The sequence below is a fragment of the Cupressus sempervirens genome, chromosome 5 (assembly GCF_028749045.1).
Source record: "Cupressus sempervirens isolate cs-2001-9-10 chromosome 5, ASM2874904v1, whole genome shotgun sequence".
Taxonomy (NCBI): domain Eukaryota; kingdom Viridiplantae; phylum Streptophyta; class Pinopsida; order Cupressales; family Cupressaceae; genus Cupressus; species Cupressus sempervirens.
Genome location: NC_143122.1, coordinates 176,111,641 through 176,120,208, shown reverse-complemented (window position 1 = coordinate 176,120,208; position 8,568 = coordinate 176,111,641). Strand labels below are relative to the sequence as shown.

Sequence of the window (8,568 nt, the reverse complement as noted above, 5' to 3'; positions counted from 1 at the left end):
TGTTTACAAAAGAAATCTTGAAAAATCTCAAAATAGAGTATATTATCAAGTTGAAGACATGGGATGGAGGAGAAAAAAAGAATGTTTTGGACTTGAAATTTTGAGCATTCAATTTTGAATTGATAAGTATTTCTATCACTAATGCCAGAGGGGGAGATTGTTGACATTTTGGTCAAGTTTGTTCATTAGTGACTTGCACTTAATCAATTGGTTAAGCCGTTACTGAGCTTATCTTTTAGTTTATAGTGTTAACTGAGTCTTGTAGTTATTGGCAAGCAATATAGTTGTTACTGAGTTCTATAGTTGCTACTGAGTTTTAGAATTAGTATTTAGTTCACACCAAGAAGTATCTACCAAGTTGATCAATGATAGTCCAAACTAAGCTTCACAGTATTAACTAAGTTGCATAGTGTCAACTATGGTCTCCAGTGTCTACTGAGCTTGCAGTGTCAGTGATGTGAATCTAGTGTCAAAAAAGCCAAGGAGTGTCAACCAAGTGATTCAATTTATACCAAGCTTGCAGTGTTAGTGTTGATTGAGCCGTGCAGTTTTAACCAAGTGATTTAGTTTATATGTAGAGTTTCACAGTGTTCAGTGAGTCACTAGTACGGACTGAGTTTAAACTACTTTGAAGTGATTCGTATGAACTGAGCTTTTATGTTGATTGAGAGCATGATGATGCTAAGTTTTGAAAATGGTTTCTAAGTATCAAAACCTCACCGAGTTTTTCTTGGAACCTGAGTATCAACAGTTGAGCTAACATTGTGATCTTATTGGAAATCTATGTAGTTGCTAACTTTGATTAATTATGTTTTGGATTGATATATATCTAATATATTGCATCATATCCAAATAACAATGTAAGAAGTAATGATGTGAATATAGAGAGAGGAAGTGTGAAGTTCAAAGGCTACACATAGTATAAGGAGAAACAAAGATTTATCTATCATAGCAAGATGAGCATTATATTTCAAAGGAATCTCAACCAGCAAATCAAAGTTGTAGATCAGAGATCAACCACTGGTTCATCCTAATAGGTGTATCAGTCAAATCCTTTAATATGGTAGACTTAAGAATCTTTTCTAAATCTCTTTACTAGGTGCATTTGTCATTGTATGTTTTTTAAATCATCTAATAAGGTGGACCTAGTAGTCCTTATTGCTCCTAACAGGGCATATCATCAAAAGTGATCAATTATAAGCCTTAACCAGCCAACTTTATACTGTAGTACTAAAGCTTATGGGTATCATCCTCACCCCTGTTTTACTTTCTATTTAGAAGGTTTCTGGGTCACCATATCTTGTGCCAAAGTGTTGTGAATGTTTACTACTTTCAATATTTCATGCATGTAATTGGATCAGAATATCTATGAAGGATTAATTGGTGAAATAATATTAAGTTTTATTAGTTCCTGATTCACCCCTCCCCTCTCAGTAACCTTGCCTATCCTATATTTCCAACATCATGAACTCACTCAACAAACCTCAATTTAGGAGTATCAATTCTACATGAATCTCAATGATGCAACAAGACCAAACATCATAAACTCACTCAACCAACCTCAATCTAGGAGTATGGATTCTATAGGAATCTCAATGATGCAACAACACCAAACATCATGAACTCACTCAACCGGCCTCAATCTGGGAGTATGGATTCTACATGAATCCCAATTATGCAACTCAACCAAACATCATGAACTCAATCAACTAGCTTCAATCTAGGAGTATGGATTCTACATGAATCCTAGTGTCCATGAAATAATAAAAAGGGTCCAAAAGAAACAATAACACCAGGTATAAAATCACTCAACTAAACAAAACACCGAGAGTATAGATGTGACATACATACCAATGCAAACATAAAGATGCAATAATGGTCAGTTGACATCCTATGAAAATCTAAATCTATGACCAACACCATGCCAAGAAAACCTGAAAAAACTAGGTGGCATACAAATTGAGGTGAAAATTCTCAAAACTCAAAGACTTCAATATTAAAACCCATTTGGTCTTATGGAACAAAAGCCACAAATATCAAATAAAATTTGGGTTTAAAATTTGTATGCAAAAATGGTTAGCATAATGGTACAAAACCCCAAACCCTCATCTCAAAAAATAGGGAAATGCTCATACCTTCCCTATCAGGTAGAGTTAGCATGCAAAAATGGAAGAGAACACTAGTTATTAGCCTCCTAAAAAATGGCTACAAAAAATACAAGTAGAAACAGAGCTGAAACAATAAAATGGGAGACACCTACCTCTCAACCAAAAGGGGCAAAATGGGAATTTGAGCCATAAAATAAAAATCCCGTAGAAGTAGCCAAAAATTGTGGCAATCCAAGGTCTCCCCTAGCTAGATCCAATGAGATTGATCTTGTGATGATCCCATGCCCATAACTCCCACAAAAAAATAGAATAGTAATTCCTCATAAAGAGGTTTTTTTGAGTTTTACTCTCAAACTTTCTAATTTAAAAGTGAGAAGTGAGGAATTAATTTCCTCTTTAGATACTTATTCACTTTTTGAGAAAACAATCAATAAGGGTGAATAACTGTCTCTTTGGAGACATCCAATAAAATTGGAATGATACAAAGAAGATTGGCCCCAATTCAAGGATGACATGCGTAAATCAAGAAATGGTCCAGATTTATCCAATAGTGGCATGTTGTGATGGTTAAGTTGTTGAGTTGTTATCCTTACCATCAAGGTTCAAATCTAATGGGGATGAGGCCCCCCATCTATGGCCCCACTAGTTCATAGCTCTAGATCAAAGTGTTTACACCTCTTTTTTTTAAAATAAGGGTGAATAACTAGGAAGACTAGCTAAACCCCTAATCAACCCAAATAAAAATAGGATATACCAAGTAATTAGAAGTCATGTATGGAAGAGCTACTAGAAATTAAAAATAATAAGAATAAAGCCTGAAAACCCTTAAACCAAAATCACATAATTCCTTAACAATTTTGCAACAATGTGAACCTCTAAATGCACATACACATTCATAGGTCTAATCACATAATGCAAATGAGTCTAGATTTAATAATTAAAATGAGTCTAGGTTTAATAATCACTAGAAGGTCTAATTTAACATTTGAATAAGATACATCAACCATATAGGGATGACATTGGTAGATATGAATAGCTTAATCACTAACTCCATATGGCACTACAATGGATATAAATCATGCACACTAAAACACATGATCAAGTGCAATTGCATATAATATCATAGCCAAAGAAACAAATACATTAAATAACCTAATTTAACCATTTATTAATTATACTAAAATAATCCATTTACATCACTCATGTTTGTAAGCATAACAAAGCAAGACTGAAGTAAATAAGCATGGTATTAATGTTGGAAATATTCAAGACTATGCTAAGTTACTGAGAGGGGAGGGGTGAATCAGTAACTTCTAAAATCTCTACACTAATTTCAATTTTGAATCCAATAAACCACTTAATATTTAATTTATCACATCTAATCTAATTGCATGCATGTGAAACTAAAAATATAAAAAGCATCCATAACATTTGAACAAATGATTTGGTGACCCAAAAACCTTCCAAATAGAAAGTAAAACTAGGGTGGGGATGAAACCCAAATAACTTCAATACTATAGCATAAAGTTGGCTTGTTAAGGCTTACAATGATCACTTCTAATGATCTTCCCTATTAGAAACAATTTGGACTACTAGGTTCACGTTGTTAGAGGTCTTACAGACACACAATGAAGTATACACTCTATTAAGAGATTTAAGAAAGATTGTTAAGTCTACCTTGTGAAAGGATTTTGACTAGTTCACCTGTTAGGATGAAACAGTAGATCTTTGACTTACAACTAGATTGTTGATAGAGATTTCTTGATTTTTTTGATCACCTTTTTGTTATGAATATGTCTCTATTTCTCCTCTTTGATATGGCCATCATAATTTACTCTTTATTTGCTACTTAGCTTCAACTATTCACATTCACATTCTTACATGGTTATTATCATGCATATGTACTACTTAGATATGATATAATACAACATATATATACACCAATCCAAATTACAAAATTACAAAGTCAGTCATCATATAGGTTAACACCAATATTACAAAGTTGGCTCAAATGAAGACACTCGGGTTCTAACGAATAACTTGGTGAAGTTTTGATATTCAATGCCCACTATCATTACTTGGCATCATCATGCACTCAGTAGATGTAGAGGCTCAGTCGATACTAATTGTTATAGTAAAGCATTGATTTAATTTCATTTATTAAATTTTCTTTATTCCCTTCTTAAGATTTCCCTTTATGCATTCTTTTTGCATCTCTATTTAATAATTAATTAGTAATAATTAAATAGCTTTTCCTTTTAGGTTACCCTTTTTTGGGTTTTGATCTCCTTTTATAAGGATTGATCTCTTTTGTATTTGGTAATATTTTCCATTTTTAAAAATACATTAGCATATTTTTCAGAGCAAAACCCTTTCCCTCCTCTTGTCTTTTTTCTTCTGTGACAGGTTTTTGCATGTAGGTATTTGAAGGCTTTGTGGATTTGTGTTTATCGAATCCTTCATGGTATCAGAGCCAGATCTATTGTAGCTTATTCATTATTTGCAAAAAAAGGAGAATGAGAGTTTACCAAAATAGATCTGAAAACTTTAGGTATTTTTTGAGAAAACTGGAGAGTCACTATTTTTTAAAGCAAGTTGAGGCCAAATAGACATCACAGATGGATCCAGAAGTTGTCAAAACCCCTATTTCCATATAAAATTTATCCAATTTGGAAAATGTTGCTCCTAGAGGGAAAAATTTTTGCCCAGTAGGGTCGTACGGCCTCTACATGCATTACGAGTCAATTTGCAAAAAAAAAAATGGCTGCAGGTCATTTTTCGGCCCACAGACCCATTTTTCAGTGTAGGTGACCTATTTTTTGGTGCGAGCAACTTGTTTCTTGGCACAGACAACCTTTCTCGATGTAGTTACTAGTGGCATTTTTTTTTGACATCATTTTTTGTTTTTCCAGTGGCCAGCAATGCCAACCACCGCCATCCACCACCTCCGCTCAACTCAGGGTTGAACTCTACTCTACCATAGCATTGAACCACCTAAGCTCCACTCTGCCACTGCTAAGAGTGGTGGCATTTTTCTAATTATTATTTTTAATTAAAAAATAAATAATTTTTTATTGCTTTTTGGAGGGACCTATTTTGCGATAACTCTTGCATACAGTGGTCTTTTTAGATCTAAAAAAAGTGTCAGAAAGCTGATTCTAACACAGAGAAAATGGAGAAGGAATTTTTGGGATTTTTTTCTAGATTGATACATGTTTTGGCATTTGAAGTCTATTGATGACTTCTATCTTATGAGGGGCATAACTTCTTTGTCATAGCTCCATTTTTCAATCTGAAAAAAGTATCGGAAAGCTCTTTTTGAGAACTTTCCAAATTCTCAGTCCTTTCACCTACATTTGGTACTAGGTATTTTTTATTTGTATTTGAAACTTTTTTTCTCTTATCTTATTTACACAATCTATTTGTAAGTTGGGGTTTAGTTTATTGCATTATGGGGGGCATTTTTATAGTATTTTCTATTATTATATCAGTATAATAGAAAAAAAAAACAAAAAAACCTTTCTAAAACAATGGTTGAGACCACTTCTTCTCTAGAACTTTTGACCCCTCACAATTATCACACCTAGAAGACCTCAATGACTTGGCTTCTCTAGTCAAAAGGGTTGTGGTCATGTTTAGATTCAGTTTAGCCTATTTTTTGGAGGCCTTTTGAGATTATGCAACATCAAAACAAAATGGATGAGCCAATCAGATTGATTGTATTACAGGTATCAAATAGTTTACAGTTTCATCTGGATGAGTGTAATACTCCTCTGGCTTTGTGGACCAAGCTTCAGCACTTTTTTGGTACTATGAATGAGTTCACGGAACTTCAAATAGAGATAGAGCTTACATCACTTGCACCAAATTCCTTTCTGACTATTGATGACTTCTTGATGAAGTTTACTCAACAGAGATCCTTGTTGCAGAGTTGTGGAAAGATGAAGACTGATACTGAGTGCATCTATTTGATTGTCTCAAAGCTTCGAGGGAATTTTCAGATATTTTCTTCCACATTCTATTCCACCAAAGATGCCTTGGGAAATCTATTTTTTATGCCTTCTTTTGAGATCTTTTGTGATCGCTTGACTAGAGAGTAGTCAAAACTCACATAGTTGGATACTATTACTGGTTCTAAGACAAAGGCATTGGTTGCTCAGACATCTATAGGAAAGCCAAAGCCAAAACTAAAGCATAAGATAGATTCAATAGGCAGTGAGAGTTCCTCCAAGACTCCTCCCAAATTAGATGTTCAAAAACCCTCTTAGAAGGGTAATAGTTCTAAGTCTTGTGAGTCTTCCTCCAAGACTAAGAAGTATATAGGTGAACCTTGCAATTTTTGTGGCAAGGAAGGACATCTAGTTTCCAGGTGTTGGAAATGTCTTGAGGCATTAGAGGAGGCCATGCAATAGTCTAGTATTGCTTCTCTGAAGCCTCCACCTCCACCTATAGGGAAAGGACATGCTCTTTCTACATGCACATTGTCTTCTCTAGCTCCTTGGATTCTTGATTCTACAGCTTTCCATCATATGACACACTCACCTGATTTGGTTACCTCACTTGCTCAGAGTGTTACTACACAGATTGTAGTTGGTGATTCTTCTTAGCTTTCAATCATAGGTTTAGGAACTATCTCTTTAGAGGGTGGTTCACTAGAAGATGCTCTCTTGGTTCCAGCCATTTCTACGAACCTCTTGTCTGTCTTTCAAATTTTTCATTCAGGCTTTGGAAAGATAGTTGAGCTCTCACCACATGATGTGGTTATTCAAGACCTCCATGATCTTGATTTGGTTATTGCTATAGGGAGTGTTGATCTTCAGTCTCACTTATATCATTTTGATGGTTTTGAGAGCTCTAATTCTACAGGTGTTTCTCTCATTACTCATGTAGACATGATGATAAAACTTTGGCATGAGAATTTTGGCCATGTCAACTACAGATATTTATAGTAGATGAGTACATAGGAGTTAGTGATTGGATTTCCTCAGATCTCTTATACTAACAATGTGTGTCAAGGTTGTGCACTTGACAAACATCATAGATATCCTTTTCTAGCAGGTCAATCCACACGTACTAAGGCACCATTGGATTTGATACACAATGATCTTATGTCATTTCCCAATCCATCTTTTTTAGGTGCCCAATATGAGCTGACCTTCATTGATGACTTCTCCAAATGCACATGGGTGTACTTTTTGAAGTAAAACTCTGATGTCTTTCATTTATTTTGAATCTTTAAGACTTTTGTAGAGAAGCAGCTAGTCTTTTAGTTAGGCGTATCCACACTAACAATGGGGGGCAATATGTGAATCAGTCTTTCAAATATTTTTTCACTGAGCATGGTTTACAACATCAGTTCTCTATTCCCTATATACCTTAGCAGAATGGGGTTGCTGAGAGAAAGAATAGGACATTACAAGAGATGGCCAATTGTATGATATAGTCTTGTGCTATGAATTCTTCATTTTGGGCTAAGGCTATCAATTGTGCAAACTATATTTAGAATCAAATGCCTCATAAGGCATTGCAACACATGACTCCTAAGGAGGCTTGGACTCATGCCAAGCCTGATGTTTCTAATTTCCACATTTTTGGTAGTGAGGCATGGGCATTTATTCCAGATGCTTAGCAAAAATTCATGGAGAAGAAGATTTGACCACTCATTTTTGTTGCCTACTGTGAGGATGTGAAGGCATATAGGTTATTTGATCTTTATTCTAGAGATGTCTTATTTTGGCAAGATGTTTAGTTTGATGAGCGTTATCCTTCTATGGATCCTCCATCTTCAGCTTCTTCTTCACTACCCAATTCTTCATCTACTCCTATATAGGATTATGCCTCATCTAAGGAAGATATTGAGATTGATTCCCCTTTGCCTCCTCCACCTGATGTTCTGCGAGTGCCCAAGTGGACTCGTGATACTGTTGATGTAGCTAGATCTTTGGCAGGTGATCCTACCAATGTTCATTGTACTCATTCTCAAACTATAGGAAGTGGCCTTTTGAGTCATACTATTTCTGATGATCCTTAGAATTTTTTACAAGCAACAGGACACTCAGAGTGGGATAGGGCTATAGATGAGGAGTATTCTTCTTTGATAAAGAATCGCACATTGGATTTGTGTCCTCTTTTGAAAGAAAGAAAGTTGGTTCGATGCCATTGGGTGTACCATAGCAAGTATGATGCAAATGGTTCTATTGATATGTATAAGGTACATCTTGTTGCAAAGGGTTTCACATAGGTTTAGGGTATTGATTACTCTGAGACCTTTGCCCTATTGCCAAGATGAACTTTATTCGCCTTGTAATCTCTCTAGTAGCTTCATAGGGATGGATAGTTTTTCAGATGGATATGAAGAGTGTCTTTTTGCATGGAGACCTTCATGAGGAGATCTATATGGAGCAACCTCATGGTTTTGTGCAGGACTCTTCATTGGTATACCAGCTTTGGAGGTCTTTCT

The 8,568-nt window shown here is 35.2% G+C and overlaps 1 non-coding gene across 1 annotated transcript; it reads left to right on the top strand.

Annotated features, from left to right (window-relative positions):
* The first annotated feature begins 2,554 nt into the window (after nt 1-2,554).
* LOC149554984 (U6 spliceosomal RNA) lies at nt 2,555-2,652 on the top strand. Its single transcript, XR_016352545.1, has one exon. It is a non-coding gene; the product is annotated as a U6 spliceosomal RNA (small nuclear RNA).
* Nucleotides 2,653-8,568: the final 5,916 nt, after the last annotated feature.